Source organism: Kogia breviceps, chromosome 13, assembly GCF_026419965.1.
Source record: "Kogia breviceps isolate mKogBre1 chromosome 13, mKogBre1 haplotype 1, whole genome shotgun sequence".
Lineage (NCBI taxonomy): Eukaryota > Metazoa > Chordata > Mammalia > Artiodactyla > Physeteridae > Kogia > Kogia breviceps.
In genome coordinates, this window is record NC_081322.1 from 9,524,768 (window position 1) to 9,547,012 (window position 22,245).

General features: G+C 40.4%; 1 long non-coding RNA gene across 2 annotated transcripts in view; it reads left to right on the forward strand.

The window, feature by feature from the left end:
- Positions 1-22,245, forward strand: part of LOC136792421 (uncharacterized) — a 168,452-nt gene that overhangs the window by 116,987 nt on the left and 29,220 nt on the right. For both annotated transcript variants that reach the window (XR_010836196.1, XR_010836197.1), the window contains exon 3: positions 17,618-17,729. This is a non-coding gene — a long non-coding RNA (uncharacterized lncRNA). The remainder of the gene's footprint in view (positions 1-17,617; positions 17,730-22,245) is intronic.

Sequence of the window (22,245 nt, forward strand, 5' to 3'; positions counted from 1 at the left end):
AAGAGACTGTATAATGGCGGGGGTCTGCCGGGTGGTCAGCAATGTTTTCTAAAGGTAAAATGCTAGGTTATGTAGACTCAAGCACGACCGGGCACACATCTCTGTACTTGCTAAGAAATTAGGCAAGGTGACCTTATTCATCTTTTCCACCTCTAACTCCTGTCATTCTGTCTTTATCGTGTGGGTGTTCGGTTTGCTGAAAAAGCCAGATTTCAGAACAGCTTTCTTTCGGAAATGATGTTTTTAACGTTAAGGGGAAAAAAGCTTGCCACATTGTAGAAGTGGCAGTTATAAAATTAGATATAAAATCAATTGAAAATTCATCACAATTGTACTGCAAAAGACACACGGAGGACTGAATTACAAAGTAAAAAGAATAAAGTGGGCTTTTGACTAAATGAGTTAAGCCAGGCTCCTTTCAGGATGATCATGTGTTGGAAATGGCTAAAGAGATTGCAAAATAGGTGAAGAAAACACTATGTGTACAGTGCTAGATTGGGCCAGCATAAAATAAGAATTGTAGAAAGTCGATCTTGAGGTATAAGGCAGGGGTCAGAGGGCTGGGTTAATTCTAGCTCTAACGTAAAGAACACGCAAAACAGTGATTAGAAAATGCAGAGAAATGGAAACCAGGATGTGTTGAAACCGTTTTGTACTGGTGGAAAGATGCTAAGGTAGAAAACCAAGGGATTTGGACCAGGCTGTGTAAGATGAAAAGTACATTCTTTCTCTCCCCTTATCTCACCACCGCTGTCCTCAGACACACGCCAACACCATACGTTTTTAAAGAGCAAAGAGACTTCACGTCTCTCACTTACATCTGCACAGATGGAACAATAATTCATCCGTTTCCGAACAAGCCAGCAGCGTGCTCTAAGCAACGGCTGGAGACATTCACTGGATTGAAGTTCTAATAAGGCTAAGGCTTCACTGAAGTTCCTCTGTTAACAAGCACTTTTTGCTCACTTAGCATCTACCTAGCACCATGTTAAGTCCTTTGGAAGGATGCAGAGGTCTAAAGCCTATGAGCATCTAGCTATTTCCTAATTGAGGGGACAGTTAAATTCATAGAGAAGCGTGAGTCCTGGAAAATCCAGGCAGTGTTACTGGGAAGGATGGAATAAGTGGAGTTTGAAGTATGGGTGAGGATAGACCCAGAGAGGAAGTCATTCCTGACAAGGGGCTTGCTCTACTCTTGGCACGTAGTAGCTGCTCATGAAATATTTACTGAAATAAATGCTCAAGCAAAGGCAAAACTGTGCTGGGCAGTACCCTAGCCCCAGTAGAGATGCAAGCCAAGGGTGGAGGTCAGGGCAGAATCCGCTCAAGCAGGCCCGGGAAGGAAGGGATACATTCCTTTCCTGTGATAGGAAAATGGAAATGATAAAGCTGCCTGCTTCTCAAGAGAGGTCACCCTGACAGCAGAATGTGAGATGGGACAGAAGCGAAACTCAAGTGAGGTGGCATCAATTTCACCTCTGCCCGGCTTGGCGGGCACGTGTGCCCGCTGTTTTCAGCTGAAGCGCGATGCTTCTGTGGGCGTGGGGTGCCTCTGCAAGAATATGATGAAGGGAATCCCTACATAATGATTAGTGAGATCACTAATCCGGGCGACTTTAGGATCTGTGTGTCCTGCAAGGGGCATGGACCCTAAACAATAAGATGTTAGCCCCAGGTGTTTTCTAGGAGCCTGGAGTCAGGGGTGCCCAGTTCAAGCTGAGCTGGTTACCACTGGATAGGACCACCAACCTTCCGATCGGGCCAGCGTGAGTGTCTGCTGCGGTGGCCCTTTGACATCTGAGGGCCGAAAAGCCCCCTGCAGATCATGCTAAGCACCTGCATTTTTGATCGTGGAGAGGCCTGTAGCTTAGCTAATGCCTGAGGCAGAACGGTGATTACTGTACCTTTTCCAATCACCTTTCCCCGTGCTCCCCACGCCCGGGAGACCCTGCTTCTTTACTCGTTACCCCGTAAATGCCCCAGCCCCTTGTCTTGGGGAGGCGACCCTGAGACTTGTTCTCCTGTCTCCTTCCCCTGGTGACCTTGGGAATAAACCCTCTCTCTGCTGCAAACCTCAGCATCTCAGCATTTTCACATAAGACAAACCAGGTTCAGTAACAGAAGCCCAGCGGGCCCTGGCTTTGTGGTGATTCCAGGTACGTGGACAGGGGTCTGAGAAGTGGGCAAGTCAGTGTGAACCAAAATTTCCAGAAAAAAAGCTTAGGAGAAAGTATGTGAAATAAAGCCTTAGAACTCAGAGGATGGACCACACTGAAGTTTACCCTCTGTGTGTCATGATGTTTACCAAGAACCAGGTTTACTTGTCAGAAGAGAAAAGTAAGCCTACACCTAGCTTTAGCCAAGGAAAGGGGGAGCATACCATGCTTAAACACACTTTAGCAGAGAAATTCCAACACTGAAAGTTTTGCATCTCTGCTGACTCACTAAATGTCTGGTATTGGGGATTAGAACTGATGGCTGTCATTTCACTGGAAAAGCAGCAAAGTTCTCTGGGCTCCAGAGACAGGCTGCTTGGGTTTGAATATCCCACTTACTAATTCTGTGACTTTAGGCAAGTTACTTAACCTCTCTGTGCCCCCGCTTTCCTCATCTGACAATGGGAACTCTTCTATATGAGGTTATAATGAGGGTTAAACATAAATAATTACATGTGGGGTGCTTGGATTAATACTTGGCTCGTAGGTAGTGACCAATAATTATCAGCTACTATTATGACTGTATTAACCTTGTCTTTTTGCCTCTTTTTGCCTAAAGAAGAAACAAATTATTGCTATCCATTTTTTTATATTTAATTTTTGAAAATTTAATAAATTTTATTAACTGTTGTTATACATTGACTGTTCAGCAGTCAATGTTCTAGCATTCAATGTCTTTCTCTATGCCAATGAAATGAATCATTTTTCTATGGTAGAATGTCAGAGAGAGGTAACTTGGTGACTTGTCCTAAGTAACACGATTAATTACTCGGTGGCATTCAGAAAGCACTCCCTTCTCAAATCCTTCTGATAAGGAGAACCGTATTTTTATTTCTCTGGAACAAAGTTAAAAAAAATACACTTACAAAATAGAATCCTAAATAAAAGAGTTGAACAAAGTAGACTCATAAATAAGTTGGCCGCACTTTTCTGTCTGACAAGACCTAAAAAATCATTTTCCTTTCCATTGGGAAGGATGTCCAAAAGGAACCAGACCACACAATGACACCGAGATGTCTGTACCTGCAGTAAAATGAATCATAGTTGAAAAGGATGATGTCTGCCAGGAGGCTTTAGATATTGTTTTCATTATCCTGTTATTTTCTGTGTAAAAGCCACTTGTGTCTTGGAGTGGACCTTATCGTCTGAAAAGCGCTGCATCTAGTTGCATTTCCAAAGATTTAAGTGGAAATTATTGCTTTTGGGTGACAGCCATAAGGATTCAGGCTTTCATTTAAAGGCCTCGATCCATTTGCCTCGTAATACCAGTAAGTCCTCCCGTCCGTGGCAAGTTCTGTGCCCCCCACCCCCAGAAGCTAATACTAATCTAATAATCACAGAAATGATCCCATCTTCAGATCGCTACACACACATGACTGTGTATATTGCGTAGTCACGTGTGGGATTGCTCACACGTAACTCTCAGCAGCAACCTTGCAACGTTTGTCTGATTTTTCTAACTTCACAGATGAGAAAAATGAGGCTACAAAAGTTGTCTCCTGTTCAAGGTCGCACAGCTACCAGGGGAAGGGATAGGAAGAGTTATTTCCACTCAGCTTCTTTGTTCCCACTCTCTGATAACTACCACCATCCTGAGAGGATATTGTTCCAGCCCTTTCATTCAGAAAACAATAAAAGACGGAGCCGCTGCTTTCAGGGATTCCTACCTGAGCTTGGGCAACTTAAAACAAGATTCACAAGACATGTCCTGTCACTATGCTTGGTGCCCTCTGGACATCAATCAGGGTCATGGGAACTGGTCTTATGCATTTCTGGTTACATAAATTCACAGGAAATTCCGTGTTTGGGGGCTTTGGTGTCTCATTTTCCTGCCTTTAATAACACTGTATTCTATGTATGTTATTAATACACAATGAAATGACTTTTCCTATAAAAGATTCTTTAGAACGTTAGGTGGAAAGTAAAACTGACTCTGTTCCCAGGAGTGTTAAGCTAAAAACGAATTCCCAGGTTAAAAAAATTAGTGATCTCAAATATTACCCTTTGAGACTTCTTTCTAAGGAACCGCATTGAATGTATAAGTTATTCATTTTAGATTAGTAGGTGTGTTACTAACAGCAAACTTTTCTTTCCCAGACGCATCATCTATTTACTGATATCTATTTACTGACTCTAAAAACATGCCGTCTCTTGGCTTATGAGAAAAAAATAAAACAAAAATTGTGCATAACCACACAGCAGTGTGTCTCTCAGCAGAGCAATGCCGGAAAACTCAAATGCAAACACAACTGGCCATTTCTTTGCTATCTCACGACAGACAGCTGCTTTAAAAAATTCTAGGAATGTAGAGAGCAAAGGAAGAACAAGAGAAATTTCTAATTCTGTTTGAGTAACTTGATTTTTTTTTGCTTTGATAGTATTCCAGGGCACTTTATACAACTAACTGCAGAAATCACAGTCTTTTCTAGCGCATACTGATATTTAGAAAAATTAGCCATATATTGGCTATGAAATTAACCATATATTAGCTATAAATTAAGTCTCAACACATTTAAAGTATTGAAATATTACAGACTATGTTTTCTGATCATAAGGCAATTATGTTAGAAATGGAAAACAACCCATAAAACTAGGACATATCCGTATGCTTAGAAATTCAAGAAATAATCATGAAAATAATGTATGGTTCAAAATCATAATAGATTAAATAATATTTCAAATTGAACAATGAAAATATAAGATTTCGTAACTTGTGAAATACTGGTAAATCATGACCTATAGGATATTTTATTTAAAATACATTTATTAGAAAAGAAATGATGAAAATAGGTGAAGTAAGCAACCATCTCAAGAAGTTATCGAAAGAAAAGCAAATTAAGCCAAGGAAAGTAAAAAGAGGGAAAAAAAGATAAGAGCAGAAATTCATGAAATATAAACTAATCATACAATGGAGGGAATCAAAAGAGCCAAAAGGTGGTCCTGTTAAAAGATAATAACACAAAACAACAAAACCCAAAAAACCAAAACCCTACAACTATTAAAGAAATAGTAATAAAAAATTTTTTTACCTTAAAGAAAACTTCAAACCCAAATGGCTCTAACAAAAATATTATGAACTATTAATGAAATTGGGAAGCTATGTGTAAGACCTCTTTGTAGAAATTCATACACACTTAAGTGACATTTTAAGACTGAAATAAATGGAGATATATATTACGTGCATCGATCAGCAAACTTAATATTGTAAAGATGTCAGTTCTTCCAACATTGATTTATAAATTCAGTGTAATCTTCATCCAAATCCCAACACAGATCTCTGTGGAACAAGAGAAAGTGAATTTAAATTCATACAAAAATGCAGAGGTCAAGAGTAACACAGAGACTGCAGAACAAAGTGGGAGAACAGGTTCTAACGGTTCCTAACTCCTATTATAAAGGTATGGTCAGAGGCAGATTTACTATGGAGCGTACACGGTCCACTTTCAGGACCCCTGGAGCTGTCCTAACGCTGTATGCTCATAATCACCTGTTTCTATAAAATGCGTAAGTAAGGTAACTTAACCATAGACAGTTGACTGCTAGGTGTTTTCTCTCTAAATTAACCTCCATTATATACCTACTCATGTTGGCTGGCTTTGGAATTGCTGTGGCATTGGAGGGGTTTGAATGAGAAGAGTTGAGCTGGGGATCTATTTAAAATTAGTGTAGTGGCATATGTATGTACCTCTCTGTGACTTCCATATGTAGTTACTTAACGGCTAGCCTTCAGCTGAAGAATGGCTTCTAGGAATGCACTGAAGGCCCCTAACTCAACAGTGATGTGACCTGAAGGTGTGAGACCGGAGGCTACATCACAGCATGGTTTGTCTCATGATAACTGGTGGGTGGAGGAGGAGAAATCAGATGGAAAAAGTGGTGCCTGAAGCTACTCTGTGAGAAAGTTTCCCAATGACACACATGTAAAACATGAAGAAGAGAATTCAGTTCTCATTGATAATTAAATCGAAATGGAAGTTCTTTTGTTTCAGGCATATACCTGACAATGCAGGGTATAATCGTAAGTTCACTATACATTTTTTATGGGGACCACACAAAGGAGAAATGATCAAAGTTCCTCCATTTGTAGGGCACAAACTTGTAGCAGTATACAAATGGTGAGTATATCTGTAACTCAGAGGTAAAAATTTTGGTGGATGTTTTTGAAATTTGACAAAAATTCTAAAATATTTAATCTTTAAGTAACAATGAGTTGAAAACTTTCCTAAATTCATGAAAATAAAAAATAAATTTTGATTAGCTAGAGGAAGGACTGAATTTGCTTTTCATTTTTAAAATAGAAAATGGTATTATAAAATTATAATTATGGGAAAAGTCAAAGAATATGGAGCCAAAAATATAGAGAAAAAGTGCTTCTGGATTTCATGATGTTTGTGGTATTTGCTAGCTATTAAAAATTTATAATTTGTTGTGGTTTATTTTCTCATTTACTTCCGTGCCTAATTTTAGATTTTTTTCTAGTAGAAGAGCAGAAAAATGTATAAGCTTCAGGCTTCTCAATGCTTAGACACGCCCTCCCCACCCCAGTTCTAGCAATTCAGAACTATAGCAATTACAAAAGTGTGGAATTGGCATAAGGATAGATAAAAAAGGAACGGAATATAATAAAGAGCCTAGAAACAGACCCATAAATACATGATCATGTGATTTATGATAAAAGTGGCACTTCAGAGCACTTGGAAATGATAACATTTTCAATAAATGGTGTCAGAACAATTGGGTTTATATGGGAAAAATATTGGACCCTCTACCTTATATTATTCACAGTAAATTGTAGATATATGATAGATATGTCTATCTATAGATATATGATATATGATAAATATGAAAATCAAAACAAAATAGCTTTCACAAAATAATATAAAACAATATCTTCATGACTTTAGAGAATAATTTCTTAAAGAAAATACAAAAAGCACTATCCTTAAAAGTATAGATAGATAGATAGATAGATAGATAGATAGATAGGTTGTCTTTTCATTTTGTTTATGGTTTCCTTTGCTGTGCAAAAGCTTGTAAGTTTGATTAGGTTCCGTGTTTTTTGCTTTTATTTCTAGTGCCTTGGGAGACTCACCTAAGAAAACATTGGTACGATTTATATCAGAGAATGTTTTGCCTATGTTCTCTTCTAGGACTTTTATGGTATTATGTCTTATGTTTAAGTCTTTAAGCCATTTGGAGTTTGTTATTATGGATGGTGTTAGGGAGTGTTCTAATTTCATTGATTTACATGCAGCTGTCCAGATTTTCCAGCAGCACTTGCTAAAGACACTGTCTTTTGTCCAGTGTATATTCTTGCCTCCTTTGTCAAAGATTAATTGACCATAGGTGGGTGGGTTTATTTCTGGGTTCTCTATTGTGTTCCATTGATCCATATGTCTGTTTTTGTTCCAGTACTACACTGTTTTAATGACTGTAGTCTGAGAGGGTTATGCTTTCAGTTTTGTTCTTTTCCCTCAAGATTGCTTTGGCAATTCCGGGTATTTTATAGCTCCATATAAAATTTTAGGATTATTTGTTCTAGTTCTGTGAAAAATGTCATGGGTAATTTGATAGGGATTGCATTAACTCTGTAGATTGCTTTTGGTAGTATGGCAATTTTAACAGTATTAGTTCTTCCAATCCAAGAGCATGGGATATCTTTCCACTTCTTTAAATTATCTTCAATTCCCTTTATCAATGTTTTATAGCTCTCAGTGTATAAGTCTTTCACCTCATTGGTCAGGTTTATTCCTAAATATTTTATATTTTTTGATGTGATTTTAAAAGACTTTTTTTCTTACTTTCTCTTTCTGATATTTTATTGTTAGTGTAATGAAATGCAACAGATTTCCGTATGTTAATCTTGTATCCTGCTACCTTGCTGAATTTGTTTATCAGTTCTTGTAATTTTTGTGTAGAGTCTTTGGGATTTTCTATTTATAATATCATGTTATCTGCATATAATGACAATTTTCTCTATCCCCTTCTAAGTGATGGGCATGGATACGTTCCTATAAAACCTTACAAAACAAGGAGCTGGGCATAGAATGGCCATGATCAAAAGGTCTACAAACAATGAACACCGGAGAGGGTGTGGACAAAAGGGAACCCTTCTACACTGTTGGTGGGAATGTAAATTGGTGCAGCCACTGTGGAAAACAGTATGGAGGTTCCTCAAAAAACTAAAAATAGAGCTACCATATGATCCAGCAATCCCACTCCTGGTGAAAACCTTAATTCAAAATGATACAGGCACCCCTAGGCAGCACTGCTTACAATAGCCAAGACATGGAAACAACCTAAATGTCCATTGACAGATGAATGGATAAAGAAGATGTGGTATGTATATACAACAGAATACTACTCAGCCATAAAAAAGAATGAAATAATGTCATTTGCAGCAAACATGGATGGACCTAGAGATTATCATACTAAGTGAAGCAAGACAGAGAAAGACAAATATCACAGTAGATCACTTATATGTGGAATCTAAAAAAAAATGATACAAATGAATTTATTTACAAAACAGAAACAGACTCACAGACATAGAAAAAAAAAAAAATTATGGTTACCAAAGAGGAAAGGGGAAGGAGGGGTAAATTAAGAGTTTGGGATTAGCAGATACAAATCACTATACATAAAATAGATCAAAAACAAGGTCCTACTGTATAGCACAGGGAACTATAATCAATATCTTATAATAAACTATAATGGAAAAGAATATGAAAAAGTATATATATATATGTATATATAAAACTGAATCACTTTGCTGTACAGTAGAAATTAACACATTAAAAATCAAATATAGTTCAATTAAAAAATTAAAAAAATTGGGCTTCTCTGGTGGCACAGTGGTTGAGAGTCCGCCTGCCGATGTAGGGGACACGGGTTCGTGCCCCGGTCCGGGAGGATCCCAAGTGCCGCGGAGCGGCTGGGCCCGTGAGCCGTGGCTGCTGGGCCTGCGCGTCCGGAGCCTGTGCTCCGCAACGGGAGAGGCCACAGCGGTGAGAGGCCCGCGTACCGCAAAAAAAAAAAAAAAAAAAAAAAAAAAAAAAAATTAACAAATATATATAGACAAATTTAACCTTGAAGGGGAGCAGAATATGTCACCCAATTATGCCTCTTTCACGTTAGGATTATTTTAAGCTGGTTATTTTTTAAGAAACTGCAGACACAGGAGAAGCTCTGACGACTAAGTAAAAGTTACCCTTTTGTAAGAGGCATTCACATTTGTAAGGGAAATCTCCCTTTGTAAGGGTGTCTCTCAGTACCAGGAAGAGAAGGTTGGCTCTAGAAACTTTTATCAAGAGAGAAAGCAAGGACTGAAATCTGCATAACAACCTCCCTCTTGTTTACAGCATTTTCCCTGGTCACCTCCCATAACTGTCCCCCATTGCACATCTTCTTTGGTCTTTAGCTAGTGGTGTTATTTAACCGAGGGCGTGGGCCATTTCAGAGAGTTACTTGGCTCCTCTGAGTATCTCCCATGTGTACAGAAGGTATACAGTCCTCCCCCTTATCCTCGGAGGGGTACGTTCCTAGACCTCCAGTGGATGTCTGAAACCACAGACAGTCCTGAACCCCATATATACTATGCTTTTTCCTATACGTACTTAACTATGATTAAGGTTCTTATTAGTTATTCATTTTATATATATGAGTGTATGTATGTCAATCCCAGTTTCAGCTAGCATTCTGATTCTTCCTAGATATATAATAAAACTGAATAAGAGACAATTCGCTAGTGGAATTTGCCAAAATGTATTTATACATTTATTCCAAAAGTATTTATCGAGTGATTTCTCTGTACCCTGCACAGTTCTAAGTGTGCAGTTTATGGCAACAGACCAAGCAGTCAAAAATCCATGCTCTCTTGGAGTCTGCATTCTCATTTGGAAGACAGGTAAGAAACAAAGAGTTCAAATCTTGTCAGGCAGTGATAAGTGCTGTGAAGACAGCTAAACAGGATGGAGAGGTAGAGAGAGGGTGAGGATACAAACCCAGGTAAGGGTGGAATGCTGAATGTTGGTCTTTTTGTGAGGTGGATAGGGCAGTTCCTCAGAAAGCAGATGTATTTTGCATGCTGCGAGTGTCTCCAGGAGTATAGAAGGCTGGTGAGAAGTGGAATATTTCCTGCCATATCGGTAAACCAAGGACGTCACAGTCAGCAGCGATGGCAGCCGTCCCACGTGAATGTGGGAGGCCTAAAGAGACTCGGGAAGGAAAGAATACCTGCCATCTAGCAGCTATCAGACTGCGGTCACTCCCAACGGTGAGCCCTGAGGAAACTCAGGATGTGAAAGCACAGGATACTGGCCCCAGGTAGCTGAGGTGCATATCAAGGGAATGATTTCAGGGAGCCCAGACTCTTGCATCTTCTCATACATGGAAAAATACTAAATTCCTTAACTGGAGAGGTCTGGTTTTCTTTAATTAACAGTGATCTTTTGATGCTCTGACTACCTGCTCTTTGTTGCAAAAACTCTGATATATCCTGGCTCCCCCTTACCTCCTTGGGGCAGTTCTCTCAGGGTTACTTGAGATGCTGCCTCCCAGGCTTGAAGTCCTAGGAATTCCCGCCCAATAAAACATTACTCTCAACTTGTAGTTTGTGAACAATTTTTTAGTCGACACTGGGTATTCTTCAGGAATGGGAAAGCTACAAACTCTGTGTATGGGGAAAATTTCTATGAGATTCTCAGACAGACTTCAAGAAATAAGCTAGTACCTCATCTACCTTTTTCAATTCACACTTTCTGTGAACTAGTTTCAATAAGAGGTTGTGGGTCTCTTTGCTACATTCACACAATATTATGAGATTTTTCTTTTCTAAGGAAAGAAGTTGGGAAGAAATAAATAACTCAGGGGTCAGCTAAAAACTTCTTTTATTCTCTTACTACTGAAATTCTTTCTAAATCGTGCAATTATTTTTTTAAACTGCTGCCTGTTAAAGAATGATTCAATCCAGATGATTAAACGATGTGTGGATGTTTGATACCCTCGTATGCTGTGACATCATTGTTTTCAACAGCAGCTGACCATCTTTAGGTTTGGATGCAGTAGAGAAGTAAACTAGATGTGTACAGCCTGGGACCACCTCCGACGAGTGTCAACATGATCTCTGTGATAGGGCACCCCTTCTCCCTAAAACTGCAACATAGCAAATATAAACAAATAAATGCATAGAATAAAAGCACTTTCAAAACCTGAAAGATGTGAGCAAAGGTTATGTATAGCCCGGGGGGTTTAGCCCTTGTTGTAGGACTTGGAGGTGAAGCACCTGTAAGTCTGAAAACTTCTTAGGTCTCATTTGCTTTCTTATCAAGGCTCAGATGGATATCCCTGCGTCTTTCTTGGAGACTTTTTCACAGCTTAACTAGAAGTCTAAACTAAACAAAATTCCAGTAGAAAAAAATGGACCCGTATCTACTTTTCTAGTACTTAACGAATAACACTTATTTTAGACAACTATTTTTAAGATAAACAGTGCCTGAAAACATTCTTGAGTTTAAGCTGACACATCTCTTTTTTTCTTAACTGTTTCTCAAAAGTCACCATCACTAGTTTGTTGTTGCTGTTCTCTTTAGCTGCTGTGTTCATAAAAGATACAGGAATGCCAGTAGTTCTAAAAGAAGTGTTTACTATTTTCAGGGAATAGTATCTGTTGTGTGATTTTTTTGAAAGACATCTAGAGTTTCCTTAGTTACAAACAGACTTCTGAACATTTATTGGAGTCTGACTAGTGCTGGACTGATCAAAACTACAGGAGGGGGCTTCCCTGGTGGCGCAGTGGTTGAGAATCCGCCTGCCGATGCGGGAGACACGGGTTCGAGCCCTGGTCCGGGAAGATCCCACATGCCGCGGAGCAACTAAGCCCGTGAGCCATGGCCGCTGAGCCTGTGCGTCCGGAGCCTGTGCTCCGCAACGGGAGAGGCCACGAAAAACTACAGGAGGGAACCAAAAAGACCTCTCCTGAAGCAGATTACGAGAAGCATCCTGTAGAGAGCAAAATCTTCCCCCCAAAGTGTCTCTTTAGCTGAGGAGTAATTTAGGCTGATGATTTTTAAGAACCAGAAGACTCAGGAAGTTGTGTTTTTGTTTTTTTATAATCTACACCTTAATTGCCTCAAAGAATTTAGATAAAGGCTCTGTTCCCAGAATAGAGCTGTCATCAGAGATGTCTCCAAGGAATAAGGGCCAAGCGTCGGGGGAGAGACCAGAGTCCACTGTGTCCCTTGTCTCTTCTGGCCCAGGAAAACACCCGCTTCCCCATCCCCGTGTGAACTGCCCTTCTCCCCTCTGAGTCCCAAACAAGCACCCGCAACCTCCTCCTTTGTCTTTAGCTGAAGATGGTGTTTAACGAGAGGGTTTCGACCATTTGCGGGGATTACTCAGTTTTCCTGGGTCTCTCCCATTCACCCCGAGGCTGCTGCAGCTCAGAGATCCTGGGACAACCGACAAAAGCCTCCCTTCTCTTCTCTTTTCTAAATTTAGATTTAGCAGGAGAAAGTATTCTTGGAGCTGGTTCCTTGGACTTTGCAACTCTGGTAAATTTGGTGGACTTAGTGATCCTTTTACTCCCAGAGATGGTCACTGTTTTTCTTTGTCTCTGTCCGTTGTGTCATTTGTCTTGTCTTAGGTCCTGAGAGCTTGACTCTATGACCAGGGAGAATATTCTCTCTGGTCTCTGCCATCAGAGGGGTGTGTGTGCCAGCGGGCATTTGGCAGTCAGTCAAATAGACTGGGAGTCTGAGCGGCTGTAGCCAGTTGGTCTGAAACACAGGTAACAACCTGAGCTGTCCCCGCGCTCAGTGTAGTTTGTCAGAAGGGGTCCCATAAAAGGCCTTTGTCATCTCAACCTACCTTGCGTTGTTAGTGCCGGCACTACACCGTCCTTAACGCCTGGGCAACGAGGGTCTCTGCTTTCTGAGGCTATTTGGGGAAGTTACCTTTCTGGATCTTGTGAGGGCTGCCTCCCTTGCACTCTCTTGTGAAATACCTCCTGCATCCTTGGTTAAGCCATAAAAAATCTTATCGCTTTGACTCACTATTACTATCCTTCTCATCAATGACCAGACAATGGGTCCTTTGAATTGAAAAAACTTCTAAATTGGTAAATTTTTAGAGAACGCTCAAGGTAAACAGCTGTTTTACTGGTACTTATGGAAAAACTAAATTAAAAGGTGGATACAAAGAAATATAACAGCTAGTGTGAAGAACTTGCTTAACTTAAAGGATGGCTTGGGGAACATTATCAAGTTTGCGTCCCCTCATGGGTCTTACAGATGCTAATCAAGTCATTAGGTTAACTAACAAAAGAATGGGAAGAAGCCAAGGGGAAAGTCCAGGGACTCTTCCCAACAGGTGGAAATTTAAAATTTATTAAGAAATAAGGTAAATAAAGCAAATATTGAAAGGTGGGACAAAGAGGAAATCAGGAAGGGAAGAGCCACAGGACTCATCTCTACAGGTGGAAATATTTAGTTGGTTAATAAGACATGGGATGAATGAAATGGACATTTGATGGGGTGAAAACAAAGGTTTTAATACAGTACTACCTAAGTTTGGGTGGGCCACAAGGGACCCCCAAATGTCCACTCTATTTACCCCCGTTTGGAGAAATTTTAAAAGCCTGAAGGCAAAAATTACAATGAGAAACATGGCCAGAATTTGCTTGAAGCAGCAGTGAGACCAATGAATCACCCTAAAGTTGACAAAAGGGCCTGGGTCCCTTGGCCCCACCCCTCCCTGGGGACCCGAGCCCTCTCTCACAGGAGGGGGTTAAATGGCTGAAGGGTAAAGAGGAGGAATTTCCGGGACTGCTTGAGGCAGAAGCCCCATGAGCTGTGGTACCAAAACCCACTGGCAGGGCCCTGGCCTGGGATGCAGTTAGATTGAGGAAATGCAAAGTGCAAGGGTTGATAGGCTGACAGAGGTTGGAATGTTTGTGCGGGTGTTGTGTGAAAAGGTTAGGTCAGTGTTGCCCGAGTGTTTTATGGGCCTGGGTGTTCTGGCTGACTGGGAATGCTCTCCCCTCTCAGTATGCAAGACTGAGGCTTGTTGATAGGGTCCTGGTTAGAGGTGATGAAATTGAGGTGCAAGCTTGGAGGAAATCTGGTGTATCTGAACACGCTTTTTGTAAAGTGGCTGTGTCTCTTTTGCCTGATTGTACTGTAGGGATGGACATTGTGTGTCACTGGGAATGTTCCCCCTTCCTGCAATTGTCAAACACGGGGCAGGAGTCGGCCCTTCAGGCAATGTTAACTGAACTTGCCAAGGGGAGCCAGTAGGGTTTCCTGAGCCCCCAGAATATGGGACTGAGAGTCAAGGCCTAATAGGGGAGGTGGTGGAGGCTTTTTGCCCCTTGGAGAGAATTGGTCTACTGACTTGTGCTCTGGAACAAAGGGCCATTGTTGAATGCCTCATGCAGATTTTTTTTTAGGTGTGATAATTGAACCCTGAAGTTCTAGAACATAGAAATCTTTCAATTTGCAATTTTAGTTGGAAATCTTCTCCCTGATACAAAGAAGCATATTAAAGGAAATGCAGTTGGATGGGCAAACAGACTTTTGATATCACTTAGGCAGCAGCCCAGTTCTTTGGGGAATTAAAAACAACTGTCTTTGTCTTGCAAATATCTACAAAATCAGAAATGTAAACACAGCTCACTGTCTCCTGAGACTGAGCCCAGTTAACACAATTGGGAGAACCTGACACCAGGGGGAAAAATTGGTAAGATGCCTTTTAAAAAAGGACAAACTACTGGAAAATCTCCCTTGCCCAAAATCTAGCCTACAGCTTCCTTAAGATTATTTGTCAAGGACAAATACAAATCTTAAAAGTCTTTTTCCACAAAAGTAACGAGCCTTGGCCATCTGAGCAGATAAACTTAATTTATTCCAACCATTATTTATAAACTAGTGACTTTTATATAACATAGGTGTTATATTTATACCTGATTCATGACTAAGATCTTAAAATGAAAGCTATGAAATCTCTGATTGCATCTGTATGTATGTCTGCGTACTTTACGCATAGGGCCTTTTTCCAGGTCTTATTGACCTGGAATTAAGTTTGGGATTTTCCAGACAGCCCCTAGAACACTTGAAAAGATATGTTTTCTTTCTTTATAAAAAAGCATTATTAATCTAATTAGGCTTATTTGGTGTATTAAATTACATGGTAAGCATTGTCAAATGAATAATGATAAACCTTCCTAGGCTATATTGTATGGGTAAATGTTTTTAATATAAATGCTCTGCAAATTATATAAAATTCCTAAAATTCGGGTATGTCTTGGTATAATGTTATCAGTCATAATTCTAGTTATTATCTTATAATGCTGTGTGTCACAGAAATAACCAAATTTCCAGGTCAATTGTATTATAATGAATCAGATCTTTAACCAGGCCATTTTAAGTCTGTCATTTATAGACAGTTACTGTTTTAATCTCATGTTTTTGCAAAAATGTTTATCTTCAAGAAGATTCACAGAAAAGACTTTTTGATAAATATAGGTTTCTGATAACTTTCAGATTATACCACTGAACTGGGTGAGAAATTACAGAACTCTAATGAAAAAACTGTTGGCTTCATAAACTGCTAACAAAAGATCAAGATCAGAAATTCCCTGGCAGTCCAGTAGTTAATGCTCTGCACTTTCACTGCTGAGGGCTTGGGTTCCATCCCTGGTCCGGGAACCAAGATCCCACAAGCCACATGGTCCAGCCAAGAAAAAAAAATCAAGATCAACAAGAATTAATTATTGTACATGGGACTGAATGAATTGATGAATATGATTATAATTTTTATGACTTTTGGCTGAAATATTACTTTTTAATCCTTATTTTCCAGATATAAGGAAATCTTTCCTCTTAGACTAACTATGACCTACAGCAATTTGGTAAATTATGCCTTTGTAAGCAGAACTGAAACATTTATCTTTTTCTCCCTACCTGATCCCTCCAGAATTTGGAAACTCTTAGTACGTATTATTATTTTCATGGCAATATAGCTATTTACATAAGTTCACTCAGAATTTGTTCTTGTAACAGGACACAGTTGCAAACATTGGTTATATTACAAAGGCTTTGACTGGAGTGTCATATTTGAGGATGTAAGTAGACTCAGATATGACCAGACAGCTTTAAGGAAATAAGATTGACCTTATGGAGCAATATTGCCCCTTGGAAAAACAGGCAGGCACATTGCTTACAGGGTTCCCAGCAGCCCTACCAGGTGAGTAAGGAAGGTTACTCCCTGGCAGGTGCAGAAACCTCAGGATATTTGAGAGTATCTCAAGAAGAGAGGAATTCACCTAAATCTATAGTTATTACAGGCAAGTCTGATGGTAAGTCTTTGCTTTGGCTTCCTGGCCTCAAGAGATATTTAAAATTCAATCTGGAGATTCCTTATGAAAAGTTCCAGCAAAGCAGATTTTAAAAAGCCTTTAAGGTCAGTCACTATTCTAGCTGGCCTTATGCAAATAATCAGGCCAATTTTACTGAAACTACACTTATTTGGCAAACAAATTAGCCTTAATTTGGCTATCTTTGGTAAAAATAAGGATAATTTTAGAGAGAAAAATTGTGTTTCAGTAGAAACTATAATACACAATCATAGATACTAGATTTTAGTTCTGTTAATTTTCTTTGAGGTTTTGCTTTTCCACCTGTAAACTGGACTGAACCCTGATTTTTTCTATTTTCCTAAAATATTTAGCTATAGCTCTCCAAACTCACGTTACCAACTTTTCTCCCTCTTTCGATTTGGAATCATTGAAAACTAAAGCTTCCTTCTCCTGAAGCCCTCAGGGATCACCACAATAGCCCATGTTAGACAGTCTTTGTGCCTATTGCTGTGTAAGCCACTCAGAAAGCTTACCTCCACACTGATGACATCATCAGAGACATTAAAACTACAAACCAAGAGAATCTGTCAGACTGTCACTTTCTGTCCTCACTCCATCTCAAGATGCTTCAAGGCTGACACCTAGAAATGCTCTCAACTGGCAGCTCTCAGGACTCGGACGCTGCATTGTAATTTGCTCCGATCAATAACTGTTGTTTTTCTTTCGTCTCCATAGAAATGGCTCATATTAAAACTTAACTGCTTGCACCTCATAGGCCTAACTTTGGAAGCCCACCTGCCTCACAGCCTCCTGAAATGAACTTAACAGGGCTGACTCATTGTCAGGATTATGAGACTGGTTTAATGAGCTGGAACAATCTACCAACTCAGCTTCTGGACTGTGAGACTTCTTGGAGAAGTTTCAAAGGCAGGACCGTGGAGGAGCAGAATCTGGCAGCCCAAAATATGTCTTTTGGGCATGAAGATTAATTTAGACTGATTATCTTTAAGAAACAGAAGACTCAGTAAATCTCTCTTTACCTCCCCCTTAGCTACAGGAAGAATTTGGATAAAGGAGTAGTGCTATCACCTGGGACGGAGATGCCATCACGTGGGACGGAGGTGCCATCACCTGGGACGGAGGTGCTATCGCCTGGAATGGAGGTGCCATCATCTGGGATGGAGATGCCATCAAAGAATAGGGTGCAGGGCGGGGTGGGGGGGGGGCGAACTAGAAGGGCTTAGTAATCAGAGGCCACTCTGTGTCCCAGGGTCTCTGCTGTCCCAGGAAACATGTGCTTTTCCATCTCCATGTGAATTGCCTCTGAAATTCCAAACCCCTCCTCCCAACATCCTCTTTTGTCTTTAGCTGAAGATGGTATTTAAGGGGAGGGTTTCAGACTTTGTAGCCAGTTGCTCAGTCTTCCTGGGTCTCTCCCATGTATGCATAGCATATGTTAATCTGTCTCATGTAAATTAATCCTCAGACCAGCCAGACCTAGAGTTAGAGGAAAATATTTTCTCCCCAACAACCCACAAGGCAGCTGTTGACAGTTGTTAACCTTGTATGTGGCTGCTGTGGCTTGAGGAGAAAACACCTGTGCCCAGAAGGAAGTCCTCTGAGATAGAAAGGAACCAAGTATCTGTAGTTCTCAGCCTAAGAACAGAGGCACTTTTGCAGCACTGGCAATGCCCCCCTGGGGTATAGAAGATTGGAAACTGGGTAGCCTCAGGGAACAGGATCTGCTTATGCAAAGCAGTTCCATTGGTGCACAGGTGAGCAGGTGATTCTTGCAAAAACCACTAAAGTCTCTGGATAATTTGTCCACTTTCCCAATGTCCCAAGAGACTGGGAAGAGAGTGGGTTAATCTGTAACCAAGAACCTGAGAATGTATCAGCATGAAATTAGAGACTGTACTGTGATTTGAACTGAAGTCTTGCATTCTGCTCACACCTTCGAATTACAACTCTCCAAGTAAGGCGTTTGAGGACAACAGAGAACAAATCCATTTGAAAGGGAATAGATGCTTTCTTTGGACACAGCATTGGACATATTGTGACATTTGGACAATGAATCTGAGTGTAATCTTTCTTATAGCCAAGAAATGTGCTAGGGTTCTGGAGTTTTCAGTTTCTGACCACAGAAATCATATAAATTTATCTCTAGTAAAAAAAAAAAAAAAAAATTCCTACATGGAAATGGCTACCAGAATCTGTCATGTGTATAGCAGCATCATAGGTCTTAAGTGGGTCTAAAAATCATCTCATTCTGCCTGTGTGAAAACTAGTGCATAGAGAAATGACTTGGGTAGTGACTCACAATATTAGCATGTACTCTGGATTAGTTCTCTGTGGGGATTCTAAAGATGTTTGTGTCAAGGAAAATCTGCTGATTTATTCACAAAGTAAGAAGAATTTTGGAGTTAGAAGGGACATTGTGAACTATTTAGTTGAATATCCTTGATTTCCCAGAGGAAGAAACTGAAACTCAGAGAAATTGAAAGAAAAAGAAAAAAGAAAAAAGCAGCACAAGTTAATAGAAGAAGGAAGAAGAGTAGTAGGATTGTGAATTTCCAGTTTAGCCCGATGCCGGGAGATTGAACTCTCAACACAAATCCTCTAAGCTGCACAGTCAAACATGGGTGGAATGGTGGGTTGGTTTGTTTTAAATATGTATATAAGACATACATATCTTACATACATATGAGATTGCTCGATATAACCATTAATGATTAAACACATAACCATCACATTTAAGTGAGCAACAAGAGATTTCCTGTAAAAGTCTACAACTCTTTAAAAAGGCCATCGTACAGAGCAATAACATATAAAAGACTAGAGAGCTAAGATCACCCTTTGTAGGAGGAGAAATTTAGAAATCCACAATCAATTTCACTTATAATAAGACTGAGAGCAAATGACAGTCACCAATTCAAGTTTCCATTAGAATAAACAAATTTGATTTGTGGGGCTGCAGGCCTATAATATCAGTTTAAGTAAGATCAGGCAGAGGAAAGAGAGAACAGAGAGAGAGAAGAAGAAGCAAGAGTTGGGAATAAGGTGGGAACCATAGAAACGGGATACATTTTTATGGATTCATACAAAGGCCAATTGAGAAAATAAGAATCTCATCTTCCTTAGCTGATGAGTACTTCCTGCTGTTAAAAAAAAGAAAAAAGGTAATAGGGTAAGAACACTGAACTTTCATGATCTTGTTACCTCAGGAAAATGTATGAGCTATTGGCTAAAGTAGTCTGATTTTTCTGGATCTTGCCTTAACCCAGAAGCCTCTGATTTCTTTAAATTTTTAACACAATTTGAGTTCTCTTAGAAAAGACATTTAAACACTAATTTTTGTGAATGTGGAGAAATTGGAAAATCCAGGAAGGATTCGTGTGAACTGAGCACGTCCTTTTATGATGCTGATGAGCCTCCTTCCCCAAATCACAATTAACATCTTAGTCTCAGGCTAGCAACCAGCAGAGAGGTAGTCAAACCTCCTCAGAGGGCCCTTTTCCCAGACTTACATGATGACCTGACCTCTGCCTGGTCAACAGCTCCCTTCTCAGTGTCCTCAGGCCGCAAGGGGGCCCCTGGAAATGCAGAGCAGGGAAGGAGCAAAGTGAATGAAATATGTTTTACTGAGGGAGTTTATACTGTAAAGTCGTGGACTGATGGTCTTATTGATCATTGGATGCATCTTTGAACTAAGTCTACATGCATTTCCTATGAGACCACTTACAAAGACAACACTCATCTGGACAGGAAAGTAAATTAAAGAAAGCTATTCTCAGTGCTTTAAAATAGTACAAAAGAACTGATCTTTGACAATAACTGAATTACAACCAGTGCTCCTCACACATTTGTATTTCTTTGTAAATGTGGGCCCAAGAAGGAAGGATGTTTGGTGTATGGTTTCAGGGGGAAAATCAGTGATTTGAGTTTGGCCATTGTTCAAGCAAAATCTTGGGGGACTTCTTATTGTGAAGCCGTGATTGGAAAAGAGCCACATGGTGAAAAATTCAGTGCAGGTTAGACAAGCACATTCATTGTAAAGTCCAGTATGTTTTGCATAAAGTCAGAATGAAGGTACAAGGTGAGACTACTAGTGCTAAATGAGATGAAACATAAGAAAGCTGAAAATTATTTTTTAAAACAAATTACCAGTAATTTGCAGCTGCCCCGCCATAAACATCCAATACATGTTTCTAGAGTGAATGAACCGATGGGTTTTTAATATGAGAAACAGAGCATTTTGTTTAGTAACTGGGGGCCCGGGAGAGAAGTGGAGATGCCCGCGACCCAGCTTGTAAGATCTGCTCTCCCGTTTGTAATATCACTAAAACCAATAACCTGAAACCAACAACAGAAGAGTCTCAATCTGCTTAAAAGAGAGGAACGTCCTTCCTTCAAGTGAATTGCCTTCAACAATATTTTATGGAGAACACTTTTTAGTACGTGAGGTGTCACCTGGGGCTGAGGCTGTGCTGTCCTCACCTGCTGCTCTCTGTTCCCAGTAAGGAAATAAGGGTGTTGTACTGACCTTTTTTTAAAAAAAAATTTATTTATTTATTTATGGCTGTGTTGGGTCTTCATTTCTGTGCGAGGGCTTTCTCTAGTTGCGGCCAGCGGGAGCCACTCTTCATTGCGGTGCGCGGGCCTCTCACTATTGCGGGCTCTCTTGTTGCGGAGCACGGGCTCCAGATGCGCAGGCTCAGCAGTTGTGGCCCACGGGCCCAGTTGCTCCGCGGCATGTGAGATCCTCCCAGACCAGGGCTCGAACCCGTGTCCCCTACATTGGCAGGCAGATTCTCAACCACTGCGCCACCAGGGAAGCCCTGTACTGAACTTTTGATTGTCACCTGTAGAGACAGTTTTCCAGGCTGGCTGTCTTTACTGCAACCTCTGAAGGTGTCAACAGGGTGTCAACAGAAGCAGAGACAGAAGGGCAGTTACAAAGGTGACCACAGTTCAGTGTTTCTCAAGCACTGGGGCGCTTGTTAAAAATGTCAGTGACCAGGCCCCATCTCAGTGTCACTAGATCGTAATCTCTGGCAGTGGAGCCGTGGATCTGAGTTTTAACACGTTTCTCTGATGTTTCCTTGGCCCATCAGCCTTGGGAGCACTGACTCAGACGTGCCCCTGCCAGAGGCAGGGGGAGGGTCCCCGTGTGGAGATGGGCATCGGAGGCTTTTCAAACTGTCAGATTACATGTCTCGATTCCGTACTCACTGGGCGCCCTCTCGAATTCAGTTTCCGCTGCAGCTAAGCTACCGGAGGGGACTGATACAGCCAACGTGATGTTCCGTTCTTTTCAGAATGTTTCTCGTTGCCAATTAACAAATAGTCCTGGTTGCTCTTGTTTACTAATCTCTTGTGAGCTCTGTTCCTGTGAATTGGAACCCCGAGTCCGATCAATTCTTTAATAATTCTTTTAAGTGTATCACACATGTGAATATGCAAGGCTGGAGAAACTCCGGATGATCCCTGCGGGCGGTCTCATCTCTGGTCTCCTCCCTGCGATAATTTCTCCCTGACCCAATTGTCTTGTCTTTCTCTAATATTTATAATCAGTTTGTTTTGTCTGAAGAGATTAAATCAATATAAAACATCTAGCCACATTCTTCTGTTTTCGTCAACCAGGGCTCAAATGATGCCTCCTAAGAAACTTGAAGACAG